Below are 16,094 nucleotides of genomic sequence, written 5' to 3'. Positions count from 1 at the left end.
GGGAAAGACTGGTGGTGGGCGGCCGTAAAGAGCCTGAAATGGGGTTATACCAATGGCTGAGTGATAGGTAGTGTTGTACTAAAATTTTGCCTATGGAAGTATTGTGCTCTATTTGCGAGGTTGTTGGTGACTAAAGCATCATAAGTATTGTTCTACACACCGGTTGACTACTTCGGACTGCCCATCAGTTTGCGAGTGATAAGAGGAGCTCATCTTTAGTTGGGTTCCTAAGAGCTTAAAGAACTCTTGCTAAAATGACTAATGAAGACTGGATCCTAGTCTCTTATAATAGATCTAGGCATGCCATACAATTTTACTACACTGTCCATAAATCTCTCGACTATAGTCTTTGCTGAGAACGGGTGAGATAGAGTAATAAACTGAGCTAATTTACTACGGTGGTCAATTACCATGAAGATGACACTTCTCCCATTGGAAGGTGGGACTTCTTCGATAAAATCCATTGCGATGTCATCCCATACTTGACATGGAATTAACAGAGGTTGAAGAAGACCTGTCGGGGAAAGAGTTTCCACTTTTGCCACTTGGCATGTGTCACAAACTAAAACATACTAGTAAACTCTGTTACACATTGCGAGTTAGTAAAATTGTTGGGCTAGGTGTTTGTAAGTTTTGAGTACGCTTGAATGACCTTCCAGTGGAGAGTTATAAAATTCTTAGAGTAACTACTGACTAATCTCGATATCTAAGGGTACCACTACCGAATTCTTATAGTAGACCAGCCCATTTCTCTCAATGTACGGTTGTCCTGGGTGTCAGGAGGCTGGTTTCTTGAGTTTCTGCATATAAGGATGTTTGAGTGCTGTCTTCTGAACGTTGTCCTAGATATTACAGTGAAGAGTGGATATGTTATGCAAGATGGGCCTTCTTTCTTTACGAGAGAGGGCATCTGCAGCAGAGTTTTCATTTCCTAGTTTTTAGAGAATCTCAATCATACCTGAAGAGCTTAAACATCCATTTTTTTTGTTCTAGGGTAATGATGCGTTGCCCTAGAAGATACTTGAGGCTTCTTTGATTAGTCTTGATAAAAAAGTTTATGCTTAAGGAGGTAAGGTCTCCAGAGTTGTACGACCACAACTATTGCTAACATTTATTTTATATAGACGGACAAAGACTACTTTGATATTCTGAGGGCCCTGCTCATGTAGGCTATGAACTTTTCATTTTGAGTGAGGACAACCCCAATTCCTTCTCCTGAAGCATCTATCTCAATGGTAAATGGCTCATTAAAATTGGGTAAAGCCAAGGTCGGGGTGGTGGTCATAGCTTTCTTCAAGCTTTCAAATGCTTCCCTTACTTCTGATGTCCATTTAAATTTTCCTTTTTTTAACAGGTTGGTCAGTGGTCGGGCTAGGAGTCCATAATTGCTCACAAACTTTTTATAGTACCCGGTTAAGCCCAATAAGCCTTTGAGTTCGGTGGTGTTGCTTTATGAAGGCCAGTGGGTCATAACCTGAATCTTTTTCTGATCAATTTTTACTCCGTCAAGGGTGATAATGTGCCCCAGGTATTCTAACTCTTGTAGCCCAAACTCACATTTCTTTAACTTGAGAAAGAACTGATTCTGTTTTAAAACTTCTAGTACTTATTTCACATGATCAAGGTGGAGGGTCCAAGTAGTACTATAAACCAAAATATCATTAAAAAATAGCAAAACAAACTTATGAAGGAATAGACAGAACATTTAATTCTTGAGAGCTTGAAATATGGAGGGGCCGTTGCATAGGCCGAAGGGCATCACCATATATTCATAATGGCCACTGTGAGTTTGGAAGGCTGTCTTGTATACATCAGACAGGTACACTCTGACTTGGTGGTACCCAATTGTGAGGTCAAATTTAGTGAAAAAGACGGCACCATGTAGCTCGTCGAATATGTTATCAACGGTTGGGATAGGAAAATGGTCTTTGATGGTGACCACATTGAGAGCCCAATAATCGGTGCAAAATCACCAGGTGCCATCCTTCTTCCGTAAAAGCAATATTGGGGATGAAAATGCCTTGGTGATTTTCGAATATGATGTCAAAATTTAGAGTCTAACAAAACAAAGTAAAACTTTTCGAATATGCACAAAATATATAAAAATAAGAATCCTTTTACAGGTTCTACTCATCTAGCAGCAGTGCTGACTCTTCATTCTCCTCTGGAAAATATCTGAGTGAAATTTAATGAGCTTTACCAACTCAATAAATATTCTCATTCTCTCAACCTAAATAAAATTTTATGCAAAACACTCAGTAAGAAACAAAAATAATAAAAATGTTTTAGTGCAAATTCATGTTCTTACTTTTACTAATTCAAATGTTCCTAATTGATCTGATGAATTTTTTCGAATATTATATACAAATATCAAATGTATATCCCTATACTCTCGAAAGTCATAAATGCACTCGAATATCAATTGTCATTTCAAAACATAATCACACACACAAAAGATCACAGATATACTCGAATATCATTCATAATCTTGAAACATAATCACAAACACGCAAAAAATCACATATACACTCGAACGGTCATTTCTAAGGTTTCATCTCACGATACCGTTTATGTCATCATCGAGAAAAGGAGAAATAGATCCCCCATCGCATAGATAATACACATACAAATTACACAATGGCCACAGCAGGTATGTTTGCTAGGTGGCACACACCCACACGAATGTCTATCCACGTCTGGATTAGGTTTCAGACTCTATCCATATCTAGGTTCACCATGCTCACTAAACTTCAGCCACACACACACACTCCCCTCCTCGATTCAAACTAAATGATAAGCTATTCAGGGTCCCTACCCTATTCACTCCTACTTATTCTAAAATTCTTAGTTTGTTTAAATTGTCATTTTTTAATCTCAATTATTTCTTTTTCTTTCTATTTTTACAATTTTATTTTATTTTTTAATTTTTTAATTTTTTCTTAATTGGGAATTTTCCTTTTCAATGTAAAATTTCATTAGTTTAAATAATTTCCAGTCCATTGGGTTAGTTTTTTGGTTTTGTCTCTTCATAAGATTCCAATTGCTTAGTTTTACTAATCATAATTTGAATTTTGTTTTTTTATCAAAAATTGGGTCAATGTCCGTTCAAATTTCAAAATTCATAAATTAATGAAATGAATGCACTTTTCAAAATTCAAACCCGGTTGAGATTTAGAAATACTTACTCTCCTACGCATCTTTCCGGATACGCTTGAATGTTCAAATTTTTCTATACACACGACATAATTAATTAAAATACTTCAAAATACTAAAAATTAATTAAATCAATTTACGGGTTCCAATAACCACCCAACGGAATACGTGAATCTATTAGCATCCGTACTTGAAAAACCTTTCGACTCCCTATTCGGCAAAACATATTTATGTTTTTCGGGAAAGATTTTTCAGCTTCCCAGACAGCAAATCGGATTTCTATTTTTCGAGGAAGACTTTTCACCTTCCCAAATGGTGAATCAAAAATCAAAATGGCAGATCGGTTTTCCACACTCAGAGAAGACCCTTCGGCTTCCCGAATGGGTTAATTTTCCCCATTCTTGAGGAAACCTCCTCGGTTCTCGCGCTGGTGGGTGGCCTGGTCGAGCCTGTGTGGCCAGCCCAACACTGTCCCCACTCCACCGTCGCTCAACAACCACTAAAAAATATGAAAAATCTTTACCTTTCTGGTGTGGGGCGATTTAGCCCCGGCTTGGCTCCCAATCGTCTCCTTTCAATCACCCCATAGCTCCTTAGCTCCCAAACCTGCACACACACACACACATGAACACTAGTTTGATCAAAAGCACAAACCGAAAGAAGAAAAGAAACGCACCTATCTCGGGTGCGGTGCTCGAAAAACCCAAACAGTCTCGGTCTCCGCCATCACAAGGTGCCTCGGTCGTTTCCTCTTCCTCCTTCTTCCTTTCGGCTCGGCTTCCTCTGTTCCCCCACCTCCGCCTCTCTCTTCTTCCCTTTCCTTCCCTTGTGGCAGTTGTTCTCGGCTCCCCCTTCTCTTTCTCGCTCGGTCACTTCTCTCTTCTCTTCTCCTTCCCCTTTTTCCTCTCATTTTCCTTCCTCTTTCCAACTTCCCCTTTTTCCTCTCATTTTCCTTCCTCTTTCCAACTTCCCCCTTTCTTCCCTCTCCTTCTTTCTTCTCTCTCAACTTCCCCGCGTGACCCTCTCATTTATTCCCTCTTCCGCTCGGCCACTCTCTTTTTTCTCCTTCATTTTCTCCTTCTTCGGCCTCCCTCTTTCTTTCCTCTCCTTTTTATTCTCTCTCGGCTCCCCGCATGACCCCCTCTTCTTCTTTTTTCCTAATTGATCCTCTCTCTTCTCCCTCTCTCTTTTTTGGTTGCCCTCACAATGAAGAAAAACCCTAAACTTTTTTTTTTATACACATTCCCAACCGTTGGATCTCTCTTACTTGATCTGGGCCATCTTTTCTCTTTTTAAATCTCAGTCATTCGATTTTCTCTGACGGTTCGATTAAGACCGTTCATTTTCTAATTTCCTTTACCCCCTTCTAGTTCCCTTTATTTATACTTTTACCCCCTTCTATTTTTCTCATTTTTTTTTATTTAAGTCCCTAAATTTAACCAAAAGCCCCTTAATTTTGAAAAATCCTTTCACTTATATCCTAACTCTAATTTTTTTTTTACATTTCTTGTCTCTTTTTTTTTCTTTAGATGGATATTACAGAATCCATCGAGAACAGCTTGCATATCAGGCTTGATTTCAACAATGGAGATGGTAGAGGCATTGGCCTTCACATAGAGAGCAAAAAGAGAGGGTCACCTACTGAGCTCTCTGGCCATGGTGTCCCTAGAAGTGGGTTGTATTAGTTCAGTCTACATGCCTTGCAAGCGGTGGAGCCAGCGGTCTTTTTTAAACTCTATCGTCCTGGCTTTCTAGTCACAATAAATTGGACCCAAGTTTTCCAGTGACTGTATTCCTAAAACCAAATCCAACCTGATTAATGGTAAAGCAAAGAGAGTATGTCAGAAGGGAATATAGTTTAGTAGCACTGGGATATCCTTAAATCGGCCTCGATATCTCATCGGGTTGCCATTTGCAACCTTGACCAAGAAGGTGGGTGTCGGCACCATTGGGAGCTGCAGAGAGTTTATGAGTCGACCCCCTGTCGATGAGGGCAATGGATTTTTATTTCTGAATCGTGGCACGGACCTTCATGATTTTTGAAGTCGACCACTCTATGAGGGCATAGAGGGAGATTTCTAGTTCCTCAGGCCTTTCTTCCTCTTTGTCTTCGTCATTCCCACCTTTGAGGATCAAGAGTTATGGCTATTTGTACTAGTGGCCTGCGGTGAACTTCTCATCACAATGATAACACAAAACTTGTGCTTAGCTGCATTGTACTTCGTTCTAGGAGAGGCGTCGGGGTAGAACATTTATGCAGCTAAGGTTTCTGGTGGACCGGTCGAGTTTCGAGGGACCTAGACCAACTGCTTTTGCCAGTTCAGCTGTTCCTCCCTCATGTAGGCTTAAGCTGGTGGCCTCTTTAAGTGTTTTGGGCTTGAACATGCAGATACCTTCCACAATTTTGGGCTTAAGCTCATCGATGAAAGTGCCCACTAGTGCTTTATGGGTCCAACCCTACACTCGATTACCCAGCTTCTCAAACTCCCTCTGGTATTCGCATAATGGGCCGTCTAGCTTCACATAGGAGAGGGCCTCATCAAAATCTTTGCACTCCACTGGCTCAAATTGGGCCCAAAGTTCCTCCTGAAACGTAGCCCACATTACTTCTCTCATTTCTTCCTTGTATGTGTGGTGAAGCCATTGCCACCACTAGTTAGCTTTGTTTGTCAGATGGAAGGAGGCTAAGGAGACCTTCTGATCATCAGCAATGTTCTAGAAGTCAAAGAATTGCTCGGTTCGGTTGCACCATTTGGTTGGGTCATCTCCATTGAAGGTGGGGAAGTCCAGCTTTGTGATTTTGGAACCAAACATCAATCGACCCCCTTCGGTTTACTCGAGAGCTTCTTCGTGAGGCGGATGCGACTTCCTGGGACGATTAGTGGTGTTGCTGCTAGCACCCTCCCTATTGAACATTAGGGAGTCAGTGAGTCGTCAGGCGATGTATTCAAGTTGAAGTATGCAGTCGACCAAGCAGACCTTCATTTGGCTGAGATGGTCCTGCATTTCGCCCTTACAGTTTTCCAAGTTTTCTATTCTTTTCTTATTAGTGGTCATGACTCTGATACCAATTGATAGGTCCCAATCAGAAGCCTATTGAATTTGACAAGAAATTTTTCTCGTTTAGATGAGAAGAACCATAAATTTTTTATAAATTTCAGATGATTTCTTATTGCTGCAAATGGGTGTTTAAATACATAAAATTTTCAACTGAAACTACCGATAAATTAGGGAAAAGAATTCAAAAATAAAAGATAAGCTTAAAGATAATATCGTGGCTAACAGCTAGGCTTTATTTTTTGCATGTTTCTCTTCTTCTTTTGCATGTTCTGCTTGCTGATTTCTGCACATGCTCTTTTACTCAGTCAAAATACCATTTGGGTTTGATAGCGGGACGTTGTGGCCTTTGTGGTTTATATCACCCAAAGAAGCACTCAAAGACCAACTAAGGATTAAAAAATCACTTGAAGAGAGAAAAGAAGCCAAGGAAGAAGAGGAGATTAAAGTCACGAGAGAAGAAGGAAATAAAGCTATAGGAAAAAAAAGATGGTACTGCAGGAGAAAAGAAAAATGATGATCTGGAAAAAGGAAACAACGATGTCGCTGGAGAAAATAAAATCAAGGAAGTGTTGGCGGGAGAAAGAGAAGAGACTATATCTAACCCTAACATTTCTTTAGCTAGTGGTATTATCTTACAAGATATCATCCCAAAGGGAGTGAGATTTGTGGAACCCCTACATAAGAAGAAGGAGAAGGAAGCAAAAGGAACCCGAGAGAGAGGAAAAGAAGATGGTAAGCATGCCAACCTTCTTGTAGCCTCTATTTTGGTAAATTTCTTCACCCTTTTAAGCTTGCATTTTAATAAAAGTTAAGAGATTAATAGATCCATATCTTAGGTAAAGTTTAGCCAAAACAGAAAGAAGAAAAAAAAGGAAAAGAAAGGTGAAAGCCAAGAAGCAAGGAGGAAAGATAAGCGTGCACGATTTTCTTATTGAGTCTCAGTTTTTTATTTTTCTTGCACACCATTTGAACTCAGTTTTTGGTGACATTTTTGGGAGAATTATGATTATATCTAAAGGAAATTTTGGCAAAAAAAGAAAGGACAAAACTTCATTCAATAGGGAGAAACAGAGGCTGAAGTACATGGTGCTCCTAGAGAAACTTGGGAAGGAAGGTAAGAAAAATGTAGGTGATTTTCCTTCCAGTTTTAGATGAATTTTAAAACCAAATTTTTGTGGATTCTAGGAGGGAATTACAATGAGAAATTAGTAGGAAAAAGAATCAAGAATGAAAAGAAAATTCTATCCAAATTAGGTGAAGAAAACAAGATAGCCAAGAGAGTGGAATAGCAAAAACTGCACAATTATGAAGGTTGTTTTGGGTAAATTCTAACCCAATTTTAAAAGGAATTTGGAAGTTTTAAGGTAAGTAGGATACCCTAGGATGATGTGCAATGATTTTTTATTTTTACGCAAGGATTTGAAATTTATTATGCTGAGATTTGGAAGAGCTGAATGCATATGTGTTCACGAATGTTTATGTTAAACATTTTGTTTTGGTATCCACTTTTCCATATTTATTTTCCATGCTTTAGACATAAAATTTTGATACTTTGAGACTTTAAATGTCATGAATTACTGATTTTAAGGAGAAATCATGGATAGAGATTAGAAAGGGATTAAGGATTTTATGGGTTGAAATTGGATGTATTGAAATGCATTTTTGGGACTGTTCTCTTCCTTTTTAAGGTATGGTTTAGCTTTGTGGCAATTTTTTTAGATAAATCTACATGTCTTCACTTCTAAAATTTCAAAATTAATTCCATAAAAAGGCTAGTAAATGAATGAATTTAGGAAGTGGTTTGGGGCTTATACAAAGTACTTAAAAGGTAGGGTTGGAAGGTTAACAATTGGAAAACAATTTTAAACAGCTTGTTTTCTAAAATTTTAAGCAGTGATTTTAATGGAAATTTTGTCGAGTTTAAAGATAATTTTGTCATTAATTTAAGATCAGAATTTTCCCCACAAAGTAAAACTTTGGCACTAATTTTTGGCCACCAATACTAGCGGTTTTAAGGGCTTTAACCCCAAATTTAGTATTTTAGTTACCCCTTACCGCATTAAGTTGTAATACCCGGTCCCGAAATTTGGTCCGGGATTAGTTTTAAAATTAAAAATATATATATAAATATAATTTTAACATTTATAAATTTTTATTTAATGTAAAATTAGGAAAAAAATATGTGGATGATGAAATTGAAAATAACTTTGGAAAAAATGGGTGAAAATTTGGGTTCGGGGGTATTTTTGAAAGAAAAATCGAAAAGTAGGGGGTCAAAATATAATTAAAGAAAATTGTGCTACGTAGGACAGCCCAGTCAGCAGTCCCGACAAACTAGAGCACGTTGCATGGCAAGGCAAACTGACTCGGTGCCACGTAGAAGGCCACGCTGGCAATCTGTGTGCCTGTGATCGGACGACCCAGATGCATTCACCCCCACATTAATGGTTCGGATCCGTTCCCTCCTCAGGCTCGATCGGACAGTTGCGATTAAATGCGATGAACAGTCTAGATTTGTTCCCTCTTTAAACGCAATCGTACGGTCAAGATCAAATCGTGATGAATGGTTCAGATTCATTTTCTTTTTAAACGCAATCAGACGATCAAGATCAAATGTGATGAATGACCCAGATTTAAGGGAGATGGGTATAAATATCTCGCATCACATCGAACCCAAACCCTCGCTAGCCACCTACTGGAGAAAAAAAATCAGTCGCTGAAGAAAGGAGTCGACCGCAGTTCGCCGCCACACTAGAGCCACCTCCAACCGTCAAAAAATGTAAAAAAAATTCTAGTGACTTGGAATTTGATTTCGAACACCCCCATGGCTAAATTGGAGCAAAAGGAATGGCGGATAAGCCGAAAACTGTAGGTAAAGCCCGGCGGCACCACCACGGGCAAAACTAAAAATCGCCTCCGATGAGCCCCTTTCTATTTTTAGTTTCGTGCGATTTTTTCACTATTGTGTTCATCATTCTATTTTCTACACGTTGACTGAAAAAAAATGCCCAGCCGCGAAGGTGAGCCGGCGAAGTTACCGGACTAGAAAATTTCGCCGCTAGTGAATTTTTATTTTTCTACTTTTTTGGGCCAACTGAGACCCCCTAACATGTTTTCTCGCATGGATGGGTATAAAATCGGTCAAAACTAGCCGAAAACAGCCAGTCTGAGGTAAACTGCAGCCATGGGTAGCGATGCTGTCGCTAAAGCTCGGTGGTGCCGCTGTGCCAAAATTTCAAAATTGGTCAGAAAATATTTTTAACACTAATTTTAGATTTTTTAAGGTATTTTTAGGTACGTAAAGCATGTTTTAACCTCCACAGAAAAATTCAGGAAACCTAGAGACCGCCTGTAGCTGCAGTTAAAAGTTCGGTGCTTCGAAACTGATTCGGGTAAGAATCCGTCACCTTATTCCCTGTTATGGAATTGAAGTCTAATTATCAATAATGCGGTATTTTACATAATTTAGAAATCTTCGATAATTAATTACAGGTTACTAATGGAGGCAAAATCGGTTATTTATTATTGTTGTCTTGTTTAACCGATTGTTTGATTTTACAGCTTTAAATGCATGATAATATACTGGAATTGGTAAAATGATTCAGTTGTGTTTTTTTTATGCATGTATTGTTTGTTTTGCGTTGATTTACGATTAAATTGTGAAACTGAAAATTAAATGTAAACAAAAAACTGATTGGTTAAGTTAATGAATGAATGGTAGCCTTACTGGATATCTTGAGAGATGGTGGACGGATAAGGTACATAGGAAACCCTACTGTGAACATTACCTCATACTGGACGGGGTATCGAGGATTGATATTTTTGGCACTCATACCGGACGAGGTATAGGGATGACTCGTTTTCTCTTATACCGGACGAGATATTGAGGGATGGTATTTTTTACTCTCATACCAGACGAGGTATGGGAATAGTCGGTTAGTTGAAAATGTTGGATGTTGGTTCATGCATAGTGAGACATCCCTATGGACCCCCCATGGATACCAGTAGACAAATAAAAAGGAAAAGTTGTTATTCTTGCTTACTTGAATATGAGATTATGATGTTGTTGAGCTATTGTTTCTATAGGTTGGTTTTGAAAATCTCGCAACGATAAGTATGTAATAAATATTTTTACTTATAATAAATGAATTTACTTAAATTAAGAGCTTCATTAGTTGTTTTTATAATTTTTACCAACCTCCAGTTTCTGTATCGGTGAGTAGTGTGATATTCTTACTGGGTAATGTAACTCACTCCTTCATTAGCTATTTCAGACCAAGAGGACCAAGACCAAGATCTCGATCAAGAAGAGAGTTGTGAATAGTTCACCATCCGAACTCCTTCAAAAGCTAGTGATAGTTGTCCTAGAATGCTCAGTTGTCTACTTTTTATTTATTTCTTTGATTTTTGTTTGTTCTTTTAGAATGGACATTCTTGTAACCCTATTGAATATTTAAAACTATTGTGTAAGGAATGTAAACTCTAACTCTATTATTTCGCTTCTGCATTCAATTCATGTCTTTATTTCCTTTTAAGTTACGGGCTGTTACAGTTGGTATCAGAGACGCGTTCCTCAGAACCATTCCTTGTACAAAAACCTTAGGAAATACAAAAATAATGAATTATCACTCAACCATTCCTTGTGAAATGCAGGTACAAATAGATGAGGAGAGGAAGAGCCATACTAAACCGAGTAACCCGGAAGGGTTCGCTTCGAGAGGATGTTGACCAATTATTTGAAATGCTGGAGAGACTCATCGCTGTCCAGCAAGCCCGGGAAGAAAGGAGGGAGCTACCTGACCCTCCTCCACTGCCACAGTTTGAGCCACCCCTGCAACGGGAGGATCCTGAGCTACCCCGGTACGACCCTGTTCCTCTACAGTACCATTTGACACCACCACAGTATGGTGCGGTACCCCAACTGCATCACGCGGCACCACCACAGTATAATCTAGTACCTCCACTGTATCATCCAGTACCACCATAAAGCCATCCAGTCCATCTCCAGCACAATCCAATCCCTCTTCCACGGAACCCAGTTCCTCCCATTATGGACCCAGGCTACATTGAGAGGTATAAAAGACTAAACCCATCTATTTTTTACAGGGGCATTCTCTTTTGAAGAGGCTGAGTACTGGTTAGCTGAGACAGAGAAGGCCTTCACGACTTTTGGAGTGATTCTTGAACAGAGAGTCATACCCATCTACTTTTACAGGGGCATCCTCTTTTGAAGAGGCTGAGTACTAGTTAGCTGAGACAGAGAAGGCCTTCACGACTTTCGGAGTGATTCTTGAACAAAGAGTCATACTTGCCACCTACATACTAGTGGGAGAAGCAGACCACTGGTGGCAACTCAAACAGACCACTCTGCCCGTTCTAGTCACTTGGGAACAGTTCTTGTTGGCCTTCAATGCAGAGTACTTCCCAGAGCATCTCTGACATCTGAAGGAAATGAAGTTTGCATACCTGTTCCAAGGTAATATAACTATATCAGAATATGCCTGAAAGTTCCTAGAGTTGGGCTGGTATTCCCCTAAGAGCATGATGGATGAAGGCAGAAAGGCAAGAAAGTTTGAGTGGGACCTTCGTCTTGAGATTAGACAATAGTTGTGTGTGTTCGAGTTCAGTACTTACTCAACCGTTCTGGCCAAGGCACAACTAGTGGAGATGAACCTTCGCATCTTTTCTCCAGCAGTAGAGAACCTCAGACCCTCAGTTTCACACCGCAGACCAACACCCATTATCCCTGTTCAGCAGAATAAGAGACCTAGACCAGTGACTCAGACTCCTCCTCATATTCTAACAACAAGATGCGATAGGACTTGCCAGCACTGTGGTAAGGATCATGGGGATCGACCCTGCTATCACCTCAACAATACTTTCAGTATATGTGGGAGTGCCCAGCATTACGCGAGAGAGTGCCCGAGGAATCATAAGCAGGACAGACCTCTTATATAGGGCATGGCTTACATCCTCACTCAGCAAGATATAGAAGCTAACCTATACATAATACAGGATACGTACATTATCTGTAATCCTTTTGCACATGTTTTGACTGATATTGGTGTATCATATTCATTTATTTCACATGCTTTTATACCAAACTTGAATATATTACCTAAAAGACTTGATTCTATGTTATTTGTGTCTACTCATGGGAGTAGGACACTACTAGGAGATGGTGGACGGATCGGATATATAGGAAACCTTACAGTGAACATCGTCTCATACCAGACGGGGTATCGAATATTAGTATTTTTGGTGCTCATACTGAACGGGGTATAAGGGCAGCCCGTTTCACCCTCATATCGGACGGGGTATTAAGGGATGATATTTTTGGTGCTCATACCGGACGGGGTATGGGGACAACCCGTTTCACCCTCATATCGGACGGGGTATTGAGAGATGGTATTTTTGGCACTCATATCGAACGGTGTATGGGGATGGCCAGTTAGTTGACAAGGTTATATGTTGGTTCACGCATGGTGGGATATCTCTATGGACCTCCATGGATAATGTAGGTAAATAAAAATAAAAAGTTGTTATCCTTACTTACTTGAATATGAGATTATGATATTGTTGAACTATTATCTCTATAGGTCGGTTTTAAAAATATCGCAACAGTAAGTATGCAATAAATAGTTTTACTTATGATAAATGAATTTACTTAAATTAAAAGCTCCATTGGTTGTTTTTATGATTTTTACCAACCTTTATTTTCGGTATCGGTGAGTAGTGTGATATTCTTACTAGGCTAGGGTAGCTCACCTATTCATTAACTATTTCAGATCAAGAGAACCAAGACCCAGATCCCGATCAACAAGAGGGTTGTGAATAGTTTACCACGCGGACTCCTTTAAAAGCTAGTGAAGATCGTCCTAAGATGTTTAGTTGTCTACTTTTCATTTATTTCTTTAATTTCTTTGATTTTTGTTTATTCTTTTAGAATGGACATTCTCATATCCTTATTGGGTATTTAAAACTATTGTATAAGGAATGTAAATCTTAACTCTATTATTCTGCTTCCACATTCAATTTATAATTTTATTTCTTTTTAGGTTCTGAGCAATTACAGAAGATGCTTTAGGAGGTACTCCGCATTGAAGACTATTAGGAACTGTTCCCAAGTGGCTATGATGGGTAGGGTGGCCAGCTTAAGCTGCCACCAGCGACTTGCCTCCCCTACGAACATGTAGGTAATAAGTATGACCTTCTGTTCGAGAACTACCCCAAGAGTTGTAAAGACCTTCTCTATCTCTTCTAACCAGTACTCAGTCTCTTCGAAAGAAGATGCCCCTGCAAAGGTAGATGTGTTATGTCTCTTATACCTCTCAATGCAGTCTGGGTCCATCATGGGAAAAATTGGATCCTGTTGAAGAGGGACTGGATTATGCTAGGGAGGGGCCAGGTGGCCCTATGGCGGCACCTAATTGTATGGTGGGGATACTGGATTATACTGTAGCAGTGTCGAATGATACGGTGGAGGAGTAGGGTTGTACTAGGGTAGCTCATACTGTGACAGTGGTGGAGGGTCAGATAGCTTCCTCCTCTCTTCCCGGGCCTACTGGGCAGAGATAAGTCTCTCTAGCATCTCGAATAGTGATCGACATCCTCTTGAGGTGACCCATCCTGGGTTACTCTATTTGGTGGGGACCTTCGTCTCCTCATATCTTAGTACCTACATTTCACAAGAAATGGTTGAGTGTCAGGTTGTATTTAAATTATTCAAATCTTCATGCAAGGAATGATTCTGAGGAATGCAGCTCTGATACCAACTATAAAGGCCCAAAACTTAAAGAAATGGAAATATTGAATTAAGTAATTATAAGCAGAAGCAACTTAGAGTTTAGGGTTTATATTCCTTACACAATACATCGGAGTGCCCAATAGGGCTATGGGAATGCCCCTTTTTAGGGAGTTTCAATAACGAAATAAATAACTAAAAGAAAACACAACTAAAGATCCTATAGCATTAATCTCTACTGGGGAACTCTAATTGGATATGGAATGCAGCTTTTATTCGCAACCCTCTTGCTGTTCAGAGTCTAGATCTTGGTCTTCCTGATCTGAAATGGTTAAATAAGGAGAATGAGCTACACTATCCTAGTAAAAATATCATACTTAACATCGATACAAAAATTAAATGTTAGTAAAAATCGACAAACAACCAATTGAGTCATTATTTCTTTTATAAATAAATTTGTTTAACTTAAAAATCGTTATTTCATACTTACCCTTATGAGTTTTCAAAAATGACCTATGAAAACAATAACCCGAATAGCATTCTTATTACACACTTAAATGAATAATAATAATAAATTTACCTTCTTACCTGCCTACTAGTACCTCTGGGGGTCCATAAAGATATCCCCAAACGCATGAATCTAATATCTAATTTATCAATCAATCGGTCGTCCCCATACCTCGTCTGGTAATGGGCGTCAAACATACCACCACCTTGATACCTTGTCCGATATGAGTGTGATCTATACCTCCCAAACTCTTCCGGTATGGGACTTCTCAGCCTCGTTCAGTTGAGATAATGTCCACATTAGGGTTTCTCTATGCACCGGGTCCATACACCCTTTCGTAGGATACCTGATAATCCCTTTTACATGTATGTTCACATCATCATTTAGCCACCAATTACATACAACAATCTTATTTCATAATTACAAATAATAGGACGATAATTAGACAGTCAATATAATTTAATACTCGGTAATTGAAGAAAGCAAAATTAAAACATTCATTCAGACTAGTTAACTGATAGGGATAAAATTGTTGAGTAAACTAATTAGTGAGAAATCAACTAAACCTAATAAATTAAAGTGCACCTGGTAAGCAAACAACGTAGCATAGCAATAAATGAGCAGTACAGATAAAATAGGCAATTTTGTACTGACTAGTTACAAGCTCTATTGGTGACCTGTAATTAACTTTAGGATTTTTTAACTTTTACAAAGCACACAATTATTAGTTATTAGACTTTAATTTACCATAATAGGAGAAAATGGTGAAGGATTCTTACCCTGGATCAATATTCGAAATATCGTCCTTTTCACTGCGCCTTCTAGCGGTTTTCGAATTTTTTAAGTTTTTCAAACGAAAATCAAAACACGCGTCACGTATTCAAAAATACCCTAAAAAGGCCAAAATAAATAGTTTTAAACTTTTTTGATCGGTTTAGGGTTCCAGCACGACGCTGCCACCGTGCTCCGATGCTAGCTCCAGCGCTTATGGCGGCGTTTCCTCTTGGCATGGCTATTTTCAACCAGTTTTGGCCAATTTTGCATGAAAACCTATGAAAAATAGGTTAGGGAGCCTCTGTTGGTCAAAAAAAGGAAAAATTGAGACCCTACCGGTGGAAGAGGGGGTGGTTCTCCAGTGCAGCGACTCCTTCGTTCCTCTCTTGCGGCCAGAGTTTCTCCTCAGCTAACCTGCACTGGAAGAAAACAAGGAACATGATGGTCAAAAAATCAAAGGGAATGGGAAACGGGAAGGGGGTCATCAGAGAGGTTTTTGACTTGGCACCGCAACGGCTCGACGAGCTCCGCTTGTATTTTTTTGGCTCACCCGTTGCTCTTTTGGCTCTAATATGGGTGTGGGGAGGTATAGAATTCAATTTCGAGCAGAAGGAGAAAATTTTTACATTTTTTAGTGTCGATGGTGGCTCCAGTGCGTCGGCAACGATGTCCCTCCAGTGGTTGAGCTTTCCTCCGGTCACCCTTCTTCTTCTTCTCTGGTTAGGGGTGTCAGCTAGGGTTATGGGAACTGATTGAAGAGAGGTTTAAATACCTACCTCTCTTCCCTTGATCCCGACTATTCATTTGCGTTGACGTGGAATAAGGAGAGTCGTCCGATTCGAGACCCGTTTAGGC

At 39.4% G+C, this 16,094-nt stretch overlaps 1 long non-coding RNA gene across 1 annotated transcript; it reads left to right on the top strand.

The window, feature by feature from the left end:
- The first annotated feature begins 6,810 nt into the window (after positions 1 to 6,810).
- On the top strand, positions 6,811 to 7,714 carry LOC148253699 (uncharacterized). The gene is made up of 2 exons (XR_015819154.1): positions 6,811 to 6,945; positions 7,050 to 7,714. It is a non-coding gene; the product is annotated as an uncharacterized LOC148253699 (long non-coding RNA).
- The last annotated feature ends 8,380 nt before the right edge of the window (positions 7,715 to 16,094 follow it).

The sequence above is a fragment of the Carica papaya genome, chromosome 5 (assembly GCF_054855325.1).
Source record: "Carica papaya isolate Zhongbai chromosome 5, ASM5485532v1, whole genome shotgun sequence".
NCBI classification, from domain to species: domain Eukaryota; kingdom Viridiplantae; phylum Streptophyta; class Magnoliopsida; order Brassicales; family Caricaceae; genus Carica; species Carica papaya.
The sequence above is the reverse complement of the archived record's forward strand: the minus strand, read 5'-3'. Positions and strand labels throughout refer to the sequence as shown.